Consider the following 16545-nt stretch of genomic DNA (forward strand, 5'->3'; position numbering starts at 1 on the left):
AATCACCACAACTCTCATCATCCACAGATCTGTCTGAGATGGAACCGCAGGACGGGGTCTGCAGCAAAACCAGAACTACTTCTGCAGGCGCGAAATGTTTTTGATAAAGCGTGTATACAGAGTCCTGATATCTGTATATCACCAACACTGCGACATACAGGAGCCTGAACGATATACAGAAGCCTTCTATCCTGACTCTACATCTCTGGCACTTCTTTATACAGTACATTTAGAAGAGAAAGTTAGTGAACCCCCTGGAATTACCTGTTTTTCTGCATTAGATACAATCAGACACCTTGTATTCGTAATCAGGTCACAATTATAGAGAAGCAGAATGTAAATGATAAAGGACAGCTGAGCCACTCAACAGTGCAGGGAAAAAAGTAAGTGAACCTCTGCGTTAATGACCTCCTAATTCTAATTAACAAAAAAGGTTTTCATTCAGGTTACATTCACATGAACATTTTTACCATCAGATTTAGGGCTCGGTCACATGGGTGCTGCGAGCTACGGCTGGCCGAAAATCGCGTGAATGAGAGGCAGCTGTGTTTAAGTCACAGCGGCCTCTCCTGTTTTAGCGCCCGTTCAGACGGCGAGGGCTGTGGCGCATATATATACGCCGCAGCCCGGGATACTGTCGGGCGGGGGGAGAGTTTAGCTCTGCTAAACTCCCTCCCCCTCTCCGCCCCTTGCCGACTGCAAGTAATGGGAGGGGGCAGACGGGAGATGCCTCCCATTGCAGACAGCTGGCATGGGGCGGAGAGGGGGAGGGAGTTTAGCAGAGCCACTGCTAAACTCCCTCCCACCTCCATTTTCCGGCAGCTCCCATAGGCTCCCATAGAAGTCTATGGGATTGGCCACCATATTGCTTTTGGAAAATAGTTCCAGAACTATCTTTTCCGGACGGCATAAAAATGGCCGACTGTCATGTGCGCCGTATGCATTATCTTTTCCAGTCGGCTGTGTGAAACCTGCCATCGGGCTCTTTCACATGAACATAGGCGTTTTTACGTTTTCTCGTCCACGCCGTTTATTGGCATGAATGGGCGTTCTTCCGTGATCGCGGCCAGCGTTCTCTCGCCATTCACACCAATTTGAGCGTCGTTTTTAGCGGAAAAATTTGTTGCACCCCGAAAACCCTCGCTCTGCAAACGTCCTCCGGATGCCTTCCGATGCCTCTATAGAGGCGCATGTAAGCTCTGCGCAGTGTTGGACGCACCAAACATGCCTCCCCACCCCCACCCTTTGTCCGACTCCCATAGACTCCTATATCTTTTTGCCCAGTGTATGTGTCCGCGTGTATGTACCATTTTTCATGGTTCGACTTTTTATGCGCCGTATATTCGCCCATGTGAACGGATGCATTGGAAACCAATGGCTGAGATGGTCGCGTATATCGGCCAGGCGTAAAGACGGCGCTGTTTATGCGCTCGTGTGAATGAAGCCTGAGAGAGTGAATCCGTCAGAAGTAAAGCAGATTATTGTAATCAGTTTTAGTCACATGGACAATTGTTTTTTTTGTGATTAGTTTTTACCGCGTATAACCATGGTAACCATAAAAAGGGGCGCAGAACCTTTTATTACATGGATTGGCCCATCATGGTTTGTTTCTAACGGGCGTAAAATCCGATAAAAACGGATGAAAATCACAAAAAATCAGAAACGCAAAAAAAATGGAGCTGATGTTTCAGGACTGAAAAAAAGCCCATGTGAATATACCCAAAGGAGGTGACGAGGGGCGGAGCCAATAAATAAAGACACACAAAGCCTGGTTACTGACAGATCTGTTCTTCCCAATGATTAGTGTGAACTTGGATGTACATCAATCCCCGGTTATTACAGATGGAGAACCTGTTCTCTCCCAGGAGCCTCTTGTTATGTCACTGCAAGAGCACAACAGGCAATTTAATTGTTACTAGATACAATCAGGTCACAGTGAAGACGTCCAGGGAATTCCAAAGGGTGGGTGGGGGGGGGGGGGGGGGGTCACATACTTTTTTTGCAACTGTACAGGAGTCTGAACTAAATCCACAGTCCTTGCATCCTCACTATATACATGACTGACACTGCTATATACAGGAGCCTGAACTCTGTACATAACTGACACTGATATATAGACATTTCTTATATCCTCACTGTATGAATTCCTCCCCTATTCTTTACACTGCAGTTCTGCTTTTTTTTAGACTACCTGCTGATCATCAAAAATTTAATTTGGGGAGAGGGGATTATATTTCAGGATGATTATGAACTACAAGTAACTAAACTCCCACTGAGAAAATTGGACTTGGGGGAGGAGCCTCAAAAGGAGGGAGAAGCCAGATGATCTCACTCCACTTGTTTTACAGTGCACAAGTTTCCTAACGCTTTCCCTTTAAATCTCACTCGTTATCCTGCATTGATTATGGATAATTCTAGTAATTACTTTATAGGGGGAGGTGATCGTTTTGTGTTTGTGCGCCGCTGCCCGTCCGATGCTCCCTCAAGCACGAAATGTCATTTTTGGCTTGACAAGCGATTCATTTCTGGTGCCCTGCGCTTCACGCGGGTTGTGCCGTTTATTATGCCTGTCAGATCGCCGTCCTAGGAAACGCGTCCGTAGAGGGGCGTTATGATTAGACACGATAAGGTCAGGGAACCTGATACGATCAGAATTATGCTGTTTTATTTTAACCCCTTAATGATCTTTGGGTTTTCCTCCCCACTTTCAAAAAAATCACACTTTCATTTTCCCATTGACGTCGCTGTCTGAGGGCTTGTTTTCTGCGGGACGCGCTGTATTCTTCAATAGTACTACTTAAATGGTCGTCCGGGTACTGGAAACCGGTTTTCAAAGATCCCCTGGGGTGATGCTACAGGAACTACATTTTTGACCGAAGTCCAATGTCCTGCCAGTGAAGCTTCCACAGACTACAGCATGATGAAGCCTGATGAGGTCCGTGGTTAAATTACAGGCATGAAGCGTAGTTAGTTGGGACTGGAAAACGGGGGCACAACCCTCACAACGGGAGCACAACCCTCACTACCTGCTTAATGCTGCCTAACCTGAAGTGCCCCAACGTGGTGGTGATATCATCATGGCCTCGGTGACCTGGGATCATTACGAGCCATGATGTCCTTTAATGTGGTGACGATGTCATCATGGCCTTGATGACTCGAGAGCGTTACGAGCCATGATGCCCCCAAGGTGGTGGTGATGTCATCATGGCCTTGGTGACCTGGAATCATTACGAGCCATGATGCCCCCAACGTGGTGGTGATGTCATCATGGCCTTAGTGACCTGGAATCATTACGAGCCATGATGCCCCCAACGTGGTGGTGATGTCATCATGGCCTTGGTGACCTGGAATCATTACGAGCCATGATGTTCCCTTACGTGGTGGTAATTTCATCATGGCCTTGATGACCCGAGAGCGTTATGAGCCATTATGCCCACTAACGTGGTGATGTCATCATGGCCTCGGTAACCTGGGATCATTCGAGCCATGATGTTCCCTAATGTGGGGTGATGTCATCATGGCCTCGATGAATCAAGATCGTTACAATCCATGATAAATGTTTGTTACCATGAAGGGGTCAATGTCTCCACTGAGTTGGCGGCCAAGAAGTGGAAAGTTGAATGATGTTGCGGAAGATTGGATTGCGGCAAGGATCACACCGAGCTGACAGCAAATATTGAGACTGACCTGATGGCGGCGGCGGCGGCCGGGACGGATGTCATTTCTTCCTATCAGATCTCTTGGACACATTTACTTACAATATACTGATCGACTGACAAGGTCAATATGAGAACTGTCACAGTGACAATGTGATAATGTGCAGCCCGTGTAAGGACAGTGAGGTCACCGCTCACCGCTTTATCCATTTTGCGGATTTCTTAGCCATTTATTAACCCCTTAAGGACGCAATAGTTTTTTTTTGCTCTACATCTTTGCATTTTGAGACCCATAATTTTGGGTGTATAAGGGTTGGTTTGGCAGGAAGACTTGTAGTTTTCATTGGCGCCATTTGTGGGGTGCGTAGGACTTTTTGATCATTTTTTAATATTCTGCAGCATTGGTCACATCTAAATGTGAAGATTACCTAGATGTGCTCTTATTCCTACGGTATTTCCCAACAGCAGTCGTCAGCGCCCCCAACAGGTCAGGATTTCCCCAGTATTGCACAGGTGATGTAATTATTGTCAGGGCCTCAAATATTGTCACAGAGGTTCTTACTGTAGGATACCCTGAAAACAAGACCTGTTAGGGGTCCCTGAGGACTGGAGTTGGGAAACACCGTGTTACTGGATAGCATAAGGCACGTGTGTCAAACTCAAGGCCCGTGGGCCAAATCATCACTTTATGTGGCCCACGACAAGGTCCGGGTGCAGAAGAACTGGCTCACCACTTTACCTGGAGGGCAGTAAGAGGGGGTCAGCACCAGCAAATGGAGCAGGTGCCATTTTGGACTCCGGCGCACCTCCACACCGCTGTGTTCAACAACTCACAGGTGGTGGCTCAGCTCTACCAGCCCAACCCAGCACCCTCACCACCCCCCAAGGTAGGAAACCCGATGATAGTACATAAAGCACCATGGCCATGGTAAGACGTAGGTACATTCCGGGTGGTTGCAGTTTCTGTCCATTATATATGCAGCATTTTCACAGACCAAAATTGTGTGTATTTGGACCTTCTTGCGTTTCATTGCTCGCATATTCACTGCATTCGTCACGTGCGCAAAAAGAAAAACCCAACAAGGTCCCATAGATTTCTCCTGTCTTCATGTGTAAATTTGCAGTGAACACGCATGTATCCCGCAACTCACTGCATATTTACACGATTACGTTGACTTTAATGGGCAATTTCAGTCTGTAATACAGTCTTAACCCCTTAGTGACCAAGCCCATTTTTGGATATCTGACGTGTCACTTTAACATAGAATAACTCTGTAAAGGTTTTGCATATCCAAGTGATTCTGACACTGTTTTTTCACCACATGTTGTACTTCATTTAGGTGGTAAAAATAGACCGATAGAATTTGTGTTTATTTATTAAAAGTGCCAATATTGGGAAAATGTTAAAAAATTGACATTTTTTTCACATTTTCAACTGCATTATGTCAAATATGTGCAAACATACTGTACATATTTTAGATTAGATATGTATAAACATACCCATTGTGACCCTAATATTATGTCTGTATGCACAACGGGGCCCAAAATGAAAGGAGCAGCCGGTGGCTTTCAGAACAGACATTTTGCTTGAAGGTGATTCAAGCCCCATTGCCCTCTTGTAGAGCCCTTGAGCTGCCAAAACTTTTAATTGACTTTCGAAAAATGGGATCATGTGACCGGAGGGTTGGCCCCACAGCCCGGGATGACAGCTCCAGGTTCCCGGCTACCTCCCACAAAGAGTATGTTTTTATGTGCCTGGGGATTAAAGCCCAGCAAGCCAAGACGTAAAAAGGCAATGGGTTGGGTGGTCACTGAGGGGTTAAATAAAACATGCTGCAATTATTTTTTTTCACACGTGTGAGGCCTCTTTCATAGGGGCAACATTGACATTGATGGCTGTGATTGGTTCATCGAGTGCTGCAGTGATTGGCTGAGCCGCGGTGTTCGAGAACCAATCAGAGCCAGCGCTTCCTAGAGGCGGAATTTTGAACCCCCTTACCAGGCAGTGGTGGGTGAAGACTACAAACAATTGCGGTGGAGTGGACAGCGCCTGTTAGGTGATTTACTAGTAATTATTAGGAAATTATAGTACCAGTGTTTCTGGTGGCGCGATGTGCCACACAGCACTGCTACAAATTACATCCATTATGATCCCCACTAGAGATGAGCGAACGTACTCGGATAAGCACTACTCGTCCGAGTAATGTGCCTTATCCGAGTACCGCTGTACTCGTGCTGAAAGATTCGGGGCGCTCCGCTGCTGACAGGTGAGTCGCAGCGGGGAGCGGGGCAGAGCGGGCGGGAGAGAAGGAGAGAAAGATCTCCCCTCCGTTCCTCCCCGCTCTCCCCTGCAGCTCCCCGCTCCGCAGCGTGTCCCGAATCTTTCAGCACGAGTACAGCGGTACTCGGATAAGGCACATTACTCAGACGAGTAGTGCTTATCCGAGTATGCTCGCTCATCTCTAATCCCCACACATCACACACACAGCTCTGCTACATCCATCCTGACCCCACACATTACACACACAGAGCTCTACTACATCCATCAGGCTTCCCACACATTACACACAGTACATAACACACAGCTCTACTACATCCGTTCTGATTCCCACAAATTAGACACACAGCTCTGCTACTTGGTACATCCATTATGATCCACACACATAACACACACAGCTCTACTACCTCCATCCTGACCCCCACATTACACACACAGCACATCACACACAGCCCTGCTGCATCCATCTTAACCCCACACATCACACAGCTCTACTACATCCATCCTTAACCCACACATTACACAGCTCTACTACATCCATCCTTAACCCACACATTACACACACAGCTCTGCTGCATGATACATCCATTATGATTCCCACACATCACACACAGGTCTACTACATAAATCCTGACCCCACACTTCACATGACACACACAGCTCTCCTACATCCTGATTCACACACACACACAGCTATACTACATCCATCCTGACCCCACACATTACACACACAGCTCTGCTACGTCAGTGTTCCCCAACTCCAGTCCTCAGGGACTGCCAACAGGTCATGTTTTTTGGATTTCCTCAGTATTGCACATGTGATGTACTTATCATCAGTGCCTCAGACTTTACACCACAGGTGTTCTTACTATAGGATATCCTGAAAACACGACCTGTTGGGTGTCCCTGAGGACTGGAGTTGGGGACCCCTGCGCTACGTGGTACATCCATTATGATCCCCACACATCACACACACATTACACACACAGCTCTGCTACATGGTACCCCTTTTCAAGAGCCCTAACTGTGTTGCTCTTGTTTCTGTCAGCCTCTGTGTTTTAAATATCCTATAGTACCTGTGATTACATCACCAGGGGGGCTTAGCATGAAAAGAACCCAGATACAGTACTTTATGCTAAACTGCAGAATGGCTCCTCCCACAGCAGTGACTTCACTGCAGGTCCTTTAGCCCACCGGATTTCTGAGGTGGCGGTAGGTCAGTGTGTTCTGTCAGGACCGCTGAGTTGTGTCTGACATAATAGCGGCTTAGTTGTATTCTCATTTTGTTATTTTTGTCCTCCCCTTTTCTAGAGCCTCAAGGATGGCTTCACACAGGGCAGATTTGCTGCGCATATTCCGTCCAGAATTTCGCTGAGGCAAATCTGCCTGCGGCCGCTAATCCTGCGGTTGGCCCGCCATGTGGACAAGATTTGTGAAAAATCTCGTCCACGCGGGACAGCCAATCCGTCGCGGCAAAGCCGACAGAAGCCAGCGCTGCGGCACAGATTTGCCGGCTGCAGCATGTCAGTTTTTCCCTCCTCTAGCAGCTCCAAAACCCGCAGTTAAGTGCCGCGGGTTTGGAAGCAGCGCTTTCCCGGCAGAAATTTTGGCGGTTATGCAGTTAGGGCTTATTTTAGGGGAAACAGTAGGACTTCCTACTGTAAAAGTTGCTTTGCACTGCACAAAAACTGCGACTTCGTGCGACGCAACACAACGGAAGGCTCCATAGGGAAACATGGGCTACATAAGTTCGCAAATCGCGGTTTTATAGAGCATGCTGCGATTTTTTTTCTTTCAATGTAGCAGCCTACAAAACATCGCTCATGTGAAGGAACTCATTGGACAGCCCGGGCTTCACATACATGTGATTTGTAGCGCTGTCATATCAAGAGAAAATTGCACAATTTTATCACCCGTGTAAAAGCGGCCTAAACTACACGTGTGTAAAACGCATGTCTGAATACCCCAATGCAAACCAATGGAGAGTAAGCTGCCCGTATTATATGCCTATGTGAATGAGCGCTTATGAACAGCCTTGTGAAGGCAACCATAATTCCGGTGTGGTCCTCAATGGAAATCAGTTTGCTATCCCTGCCCTAAAGTCACTTTATCCACAGTTGTAGAAAAAGGGCAGTTGCAATGATTTCAATTGGAGGGGAAGGGAATGCTGCTTCTACCCCAGGCAGCCTTATTATAGCTATATAGTACATGGCATCCCAATCCAACAGGAACCCATGCTACTATTCCATGGAACACACACCAGGATTCAAACCAGGGTCTTCAACTCCTCTGCTGGGTCTTTACCGTCGGAGCTAGCCCGCAGTCTGACAGATGTATGAGCGTTTCTCAATGTCACGGACAAAATAAAATAGATTACCTTGTAAGAAAAAGAGGAAGCCAGGGGATTAGAACCCTCAGACAACAGACATAGATACGCATACAATGACCTACAGACAGAAGTGGAAACTATGGGTGATATTTCTCAGTCTCATCAGTCAAAAAATAATAGAAGTGTTGCATAAAATGGAGAATATAAAGGTCTAAAGAATGGGGACCTAAATGGAGAACACTCAGAAATACAGACATTACTAAGACCAATCAAGTATCTCCGGTTCAGACCTGGACTTCGCATGCTCAATTTCCTAGCAGTGTCCCCCCATTACCCAACACTACAGATTATCATGAACCTCTGGACCAACTGGTCTGAGGAGCCAACATCTGGACTCAAACTCCATCGGCTCTCGCTTCCTACTTTAATCTATGGATTACTGTAAGCAAGCTTAATGCCATTTATGAAAAGGAGAGTCCTGGGATTAGAACCCCGGTGCCTAACTTGCAACGTTTGGCCATATGATCAACCTCAGGAGCCACAAACATCTCTTTTGTCCACTTCATTCTTAGGCTGGTCATGCACATTAGATTTTGATCAGCCAAACCAAATTTTCCAAGCCAGATGCTGGTGGTCCTCAAGCTCATCGAGAGCTACCAAGATATCTCCTACCATCAATAGTCAAACCTTGATGGATACAGTATAGCAAGAGGTGGGAAGAGGATCTGAACCAAGGACATATAACACATAAGGCCTTCAGGAGGGATGTCCACCCTGCTCACCAGAACAAGGTCCGGCTAAAGTGCCAAAATTGAAAGATTTTGAACATTTATGCTGGACCTTGTCACTTTTTGAAAAGGTGGGGATTAGCATTAGGGGGCACAGGCAAGAGTAGACAATGGCCCAAGAGTAAGAACAAAGGCTGACACATTGAGCAATCGCCTCACTTAAATACTTATTCACAGTGGCCTAGGCTAGCATATATATATATATATATATATATACACACACACACATACACCTACCTTCATATGGGATGGCTAGCAGTTAAACGTCTTCATGTACATCGGAATGTGTTAGCCCTTGTATCTGTTTCGCACAAAGCAGTTCTGTGTTCTGATTGGATAAGCTGCTCCCTTACAGATAACATTGTATACCTCTGCTTATTCTTTCCCTTTTGCTCCTTTACTAACATGTGAATTACCATATTATTGCACTAACCAATCCTGTATGAGACAAGAACTCCTATTTTGTGATGCAACGCTTGTTCATGAAAGCGATTGTATCTCTTTAAATAAATCAGAAGCGTACGGCTTATGTGGCAAGTGGGAGTTACTTGCCCGGGATCTCCTGCTTACTTCCCCCTGCCCAGGGGTGGCGGCACCGCAATGACATGAAGAAACACAGGGTTAAGTCCGAATGCCCGTTCCTCCAGCGTTTATTTCAGCATAGCAGCGTATTCAGTATACCTACAGTCCAGCATGTCATATACAGCTTCACACTGTTGTCCGTCACAGCGCACACAGCAACACGTACCGCTGCTTCCAGTGGACCTTCCACAAAGGTGACTTCACCCCAACAGGCGATGAACGAGGGGCCGACTACCCCTGTCCGCTCTGTGCTTCCAGACCGGGGACACTAACTCACTTACCAGCTCACTTACCTAATAAATAACGAATGTCTACAACTTCTTGCTGTATAAAAACGTGGGGTAGGCCACAGCTTTATTAATTAAACAACATTAATAATAACTTTCAACGATCAAGACCTGTCCATGCTGTCCGCAGGTTAACTTTTATCAGTCCGTAAACCGTCCCCCGAGGACGTTCGTAAGCCCCGGTCCTTCGGCTTGCAAACCTTCCTCTATTCCCTAACCAGCATGGACTAATTCCGGGCCACACGGGATGTGCCGTATTACTGCGGCTCATTCCGTCCCGCCCCACCAACCCTAGATAGAGCTGTCTCTACACCGTCCTGCAAGCCGGATAAAAATGTATCCAACCCTATGTCATTGAGGTGGACCCCGTCCTCCCTAAATGCCCCTCTCTCCCTATCTTCTAGCTCCCAGTGTCGAACCGCCACCCCCCCAATGGACTGAACGAACTGAGACATCTTCATATTAACTAACCTCCTCGCTCTATCTACTGCTTCCAAATTTCTCGCTCCTCTCCAGTGTCTTCGCGCAACTATATCCGACCAAATGATTATAAATCCTTGAAAGCATTCTCGGAACCGCAAAATGTCCTGCTTCATAATGACCAAAAGATCACGCGTCTTCACCTTACCGAGATCGTTCCCCCCAGCGTGTACGACCAAAACCACTCTCCGGGGGGTACGCCTGGATATGTCCACCACCAGTTTCCACATATCGGGCCATACTAGCCCCCGTACTCCATGCCAAGTTACGGATGTTCCAGTCAGGCCTAAGTCCACTCCCAATGGGCGCACCGCTGCCCTCTTATGTGCCCAATAAACGTAAGAGTGACCCACAATGCACACCTTCAACGGCTCCGCGGCTGAGAAAAAAACAAAAGGAAAATACAAGGGCAAAACCCGAACTAGCACGAACACAACAACAAAAAACGCTGAGGAAAAAACTGCTAACTTAAATCCCCCACCATCAGGTCGGGTCGCACGTACGTCTTATATGCTTGGGATTTCCATCTACCCAGTCTTTTTAAACCTTCATTCATACCTCCCGAATCCGCCAATGTGGCAGCCCCATTTCTAAAAGAGCGAGTCCCGAACTCCGCCGGATCAAGACCCGCTGACCTTAACGCCGATCGTAACACTGCCGACACTTGAAAACGGGTGAGAGGGAGGCCCGAAGAATGGACTAAGAACTGCTCACCGGGGGGCCTTGCGGCCATGTAATGAACCACCGTATCGACCGGGCACCACTGTGAGCCCAGTCGGCTGATCGTCACCCACTCCCCTCTGCCGTACACGTCGGTCTTCGATTTTCTTATCCTCACTTGTAACGACCCGTCGACCACAATCACATCGTTACGCATTAACCCACCAACCTTAAACTTACTAGCGGGAACCCAATCCTCAAAGCCGCAAAAAACGCGAGCAAAAAGGCCGACCTAAACAGCAACGTTTCCGAACCGTTGGAACAAGTGTTTTCTAAAGTGTCTAGCAACTTGCACAGCACCGGACAGGTAATCGGGCGTCGGTCGTCCGCGCGGACCTTCTCTTTCTTCCAACCCCGCATGATCTGGCGAAAAACGAAATCTTTCGTAACATCCTCGAAACCATGCAATTTCAATAAAAATGCCACACCAGCCAGGTGCTTTTTAACCGCATCAACCGACGACCGTTTATTCCGCAATGCCGCTAACATATCCAGCGTCGCCGAACGGGCCTTATCGCCCCCAGCCATGCAACCCCCGGCAAAAATCAACCATTTCTGCCAAACCGCGTTGTAATTTTTCCACGTCCCGACCGCTACAGATGTCTCGACTAGCTTCAGCAGCTCTGCTCTGCCAGATTCCACAAGAAATGCGGGCAGCGTACCTCCTCAGCGTCCGCCTGCGGGTGCCGCTCCCTGAACCGCTCCATCTGCGAACGAGAGAGTGCATCAGCTCTAGATTTTTATATCCCGGTACATGCTTTGCACGTAAGTATATATTTCGTTGCAGACATCTCAAAACAACATGTCTCAGAAGCGCCAACACCGTGGGGAAGCCGATGACTGCCTGTTAATAATTTGCACCACCGAAACATTATCGGACCAAAAACACAACTTCTGGTCCTGGAGCTCTGCACCCCATAACTCCAAAGCCGCCACCAACGGGAAAAACTCCAAAAGCGTGATGTGTTTATCCCATTGTTTCTCCATCCAGGATACTGGCCAGGGTTCCCTGCACCAGTGATTCCGGAAAATCACACCAAAACCAGCCGATCCTGCAGCGTCAGCGAACAAGCAGAGGTCGGGACCCGACCACTCCTCCTTGGGGCACACCACTTGCCCATTAAAAGATTCCAGAAAAATTCTCCAGATATGCAAGTCACCACGGATTCCTTGCGTGATCCTTACGAAATGGTGGGGCTCTTTTACTCTCACTGTCGCCAGCGATAGCCTTCTGGAAAAAACGCGGCCCATGGGTATCACTTTGCAGGCAAAGTTCAACAAGCCCATCAGGACCTGGATCTGGTGCAGCGTGGCCTTCTTGCATTTCGCAACGTCTTTTACCGTTTGTCGCAGGCGGGCTATTCTATCTACCGGCAACCTGAATACCATTTCCTCGGTCGATCTCGATCCCCAGAAATATCAGCCTGCTTACCAGGCCCATCGTCTTCTCTTCAGACAATGGGAACCCCGCTTTCTGCATCAGAGTCTGGAACGTGTGTAACAAAAAAAACGCACGAGCCCGATGTCTCCGTTCCGATGAACAGAAATTCATCGAGGTAATGTGTAACCGATGTGATGCCTGTCTCGTACTTGAGCATCCACTCCAGGAAGGAGCTGAACAGCTCAAAGTAATAACATGAAATAGAGCAACCCATCGGCAGGCACATATCGAAGACGAATTGATTGTCTACCTTGCACCCCAGCAGGTCAAAACACTCAGGGTGAATCGGCAGTAGCCGGAAAGCAGATTTGATATCAGCTTTTGCTAACTGAGCCCGCTTACCAGCCGCTCTAACTAGTGACCCTGCCTGGTCAAAAGAAGCGTAAACTACCGAGGCTTGCTCCTATGAAATGCCATCATTTACCGACTCCCCCTTTGGGAAGGATAGATGATGTATCAGGCAAAACGTGCCAGCTTCCTTCTTGGGAACTAGCCCCAATGGGGAGACCCGCAGATTAACAAACGGTGGGTCCTCGAAGGCGCCGGCCATGCGGCCCGCTGCTACCTCCTTTTGAACTTTTTCTTTAACTAATTCTATGTTGTCCGTTGCTGATTTTAAATTTGGGCACAGAGTGGAGGCGGGCTGAAACGTAAACGGAATAACGAAACTGTCAGAAAAACCCTGCCTAAGGATTCTTGCCTCCTCCTTCCTGTGGTACTTGTCGAGCCACTGGAAGAGGTATTGGCTTCTCACCGGGGTTCAGTGCTCCACTGGTGCCGCCCCCGGCGACTGGTTGTCTTTGCTTCCTAGAACAACGTACCGCGGCATGTTGGCCCCCACAGACAGAACACTCATGTCTGAACTTGCATGTGGAGTAAAACCTGCAATTGCCCTCATTGTAGAGCCAACAGGAGCCATTCGGTCTTGGAGAGGCCGCAGGGGGCTGTTGACCGCCCCCCCCCCCCCCCCGGCTCCCCCTTGAAAAGTCGTTTTTTGCGGACGCTGCGCTAAGATAAGCTGTAACCAGACATCAGTAGCTTTTGATGCCCAACTTATGTGACCGATGCCCGAGACTCGACGCCGAAAGTCTTCGTCATATAGCCACCATGCGGCGCCTCTGTGCAATTTATACGCGCTGAATATTGTGTTAAGGTACACTAGCATCTTAGGGCCTTTTTTCGGCTTATGCTGGCATGTAATATATGCCAGCACCATAAACGCCTGCAACCAATTGCCTAAAGTCTTAGCAACTTTAGGCTTCTTGTCCGCGCCGAGCTCCGATACCCGCTGTTTATCCACCATCACATGGTCTGTCGACAACAAGGACCAAATATCCACATAAACACCTTTGCGAATCTTATCCAGTAACTCGTCTGGCAAACCGACCCCTAACGGGGCAACACCGCAGAACAACGAGTCTGCATATCTTAACCCTTCTAAAGGGTCAGCATCACCACCGGCTGTTGAGCATCCACCCTCCTGCCCCGCAGGCGGGCCCGAGCCCCCTGGGGATCCACAGGACACTGACAACACATCTTTTTGATCCATCTTGCTCAACAGCGATTTCAACACCAACACCAAATAATCTGCCGCCTTTGCGGGATCCATCACATTTTTCCAAGCGCTTAAACAATCAGACTCACCGGCATGATCGACCTCCGGCGTTGCCAAGGGCGTGGTCCCTGCCAGTCTTCTTCCTGGGCTCCTGCCCCCGCCGAGCGATGGCTGCCGTGCACTCGCATGCGGAGCCTCTCGCGCCCTCCTTCCATGCTCTGCTCCAAGGTGGCCCAGCTCCGGCCGTTCTTGCGACGTATCCCGCCTCCTGTGGCGTATACTGTCCCTGTTTGCAGGGGTTGATGGCGGAGCCGCTGCCTGGCGGTAGGTTTCCGGGTGGTACCGTTGCCCCGGACCACTAAACCCGTCGCCCTCGTTCTCTCTGCTTGTCCTCCTCCTTCCTCTACTTGCATCCGCCACTAGCCTAGCATGCTCGCTATCGCGTTTGCGCTGGTATCTCTCTCTCCTAGCTCTCTCCCTCTGTCTCCGTTTTGCGCCCTGGACTTGTCTGTTGCTGCTGGCACGACTGGCGTACCCATGAGACGACTCGCCCCCCCCCCAGACGAGAGGGCCCCCACGAACCGTGGGTTAACGTAGCAGTGCCTATGAGTGATTGGGCCCGCGATCTCTTGCTGCTGCGAGGGGGGTGGCTGCGAGCAGCCTGACTACTGTGCTCGCGTCTATGGGGGCTATATGAGCAAACGGGGCCAGCGGGTGGATGTTTGAGGGCTTGCCGGCTGTGACCCTGAGTGGGTGGGGGGTGACCGGCATAATACGTGGTCAAGGGTCTCTCCGGTGTGTGGACCAACAACGGGCTCCTACTCTCCTCTGATATCTCCCTACTATTTCTGCTGCCCTGCACGCTCCCTGTCCTAGAGCCTGCGCTACTCGCAGTGCTAGTGGCCGGGCTGTATCCCCCCCCCCCCCCCGCTGCGCTTGCGCTGCCCGAAACGGGAATTATGCCCCCGGCCACGTGCCTCGCCGGCGCTCTACTCCCCGCCCCTATACCCGCTACCTGCCGCTGCTGCTCCTGTGTGCAGCCATCTTGTGGGTGCCTGCGTTCCTGCCGCGCGCCTCCGCGCACCTCACGCCTTTCTGGCTGTTCCTTGTCTATGCTGGGGTCGACTGCCGTGCGCCCTGCCACGCGCTGGTCCCGTGGGCTGGAGCTTCCCCGCGATGCTGCCGCTTTTCCCCGTCTTTTTGGCGGACTGCTGGCTGGCTGTAACCGCTGGTCCTCCGTGGGCGCTCTCCCCGCCGCGCGGTTTAAATTTGGCGCCAAAAGCCGCGTGGCGCGTCCTGCTCCTTGCAGCCTCTCGCCGCCGCGACTGCTCCTGCGGCCGCCTCTCTTTGCGGTGGGACTCAGGCTGAGTCGCGCTGGGGGGATGTTCTTTCTTTGCTTCGTGCGGCCTCGCCCGGCATCCCCCAGTTGTGCCGCTCCTTCTCTGGCTTCCGGTTCCCCTGCTGCCGGCTCGAGTGGCCTCCCCGAGTCCGATCCCGACCTGCAGCTGGCGATAAGTTCCTCAAGCCACTCGGCGCCATCCCGCTGGATCGCTTCCTGGATCTGCGACCGTAGGTCTTCCATCCTCCGTCTTGGGGCTTCTGCGGACCCTCCGACGCTCTCTCCTTCTTCCCGCTTGCTGTCGCAACTTGCAGCGAAGATTCGCTTTTCTTGCTGTCCTGTTCTTTGCTGTTCTTATCCGCTTTAATGTCCTCTAACGCTGTCTTTTTCTCTGCTGCTCTTCTGCTGCTGTCTTCTCGGCTCCTATCTTCCTTCTTCTCCTCGAGTCTCTCGTCTCTGGTCTTCTTCTGCTCCCCTTCTTCTTTACTTCCTGTCTTAGCTCCACCCCCTCTGTGCTCGCTTTTCTTAACCCCTCCAGTGCCTGTCCCCAGTCACATGCCGTCTTCTTAAACAGCTCACGGCATACGAGGTCCCTCACAGACCAGCACCAGGTCTGCATAGACCTCAGGCCCACAGGCCTCCATGGACCCAAGCTCCACCAGCTTCAAGGACCCTGAGCTTGTGAGGGAGGGGAAATTTTACCTGGTTAATTAAAGGAGATGTCCCGAGGCAGCAAGTGGGTCTATACACTTCTGTATGGCCATAATAATGCACTTTGTAATGTACATTGTGCATTAATTATGAGCCATACAGAAGTTATAAAAAGTTTTATACTTACCTGCTCCGTTGCTAGCGTCCTCGTCTCCATGGAGCCGACTAATTTTTGGCCTCCGATGGCCAAATTAGCCGCGCTTGCGCAGTCCGGGTCTTCTGCAGTCTTCTATGGGGCTCCGTGTAGCTCCGCCCCGTCACGTGCCGATTCCAGCCAATCAGGAGGCTGGAATCGGCAGTGGACCGCACAGAAGAGCTGCGGTCCACGGAGGAAGAGGCCATCTTCAGCGGTGAGTAGAGAAGTCACCGGAGCGCGGGG

This window comes from Eleutherodactylus coqui, chromosome 13 (genome assembly GCF_035609145.1).
Source record: "Eleutherodactylus coqui strain aEleCoq1 chromosome 13, aEleCoq1.hap1, whole genome shotgun sequence".
Classification (NCBI taxonomy): Eukaryota; Metazoa; Chordata; class Amphibia; order Anura; family Eleutherodactylidae; genus Eleutherodactylus; species Eleutherodactylus coqui.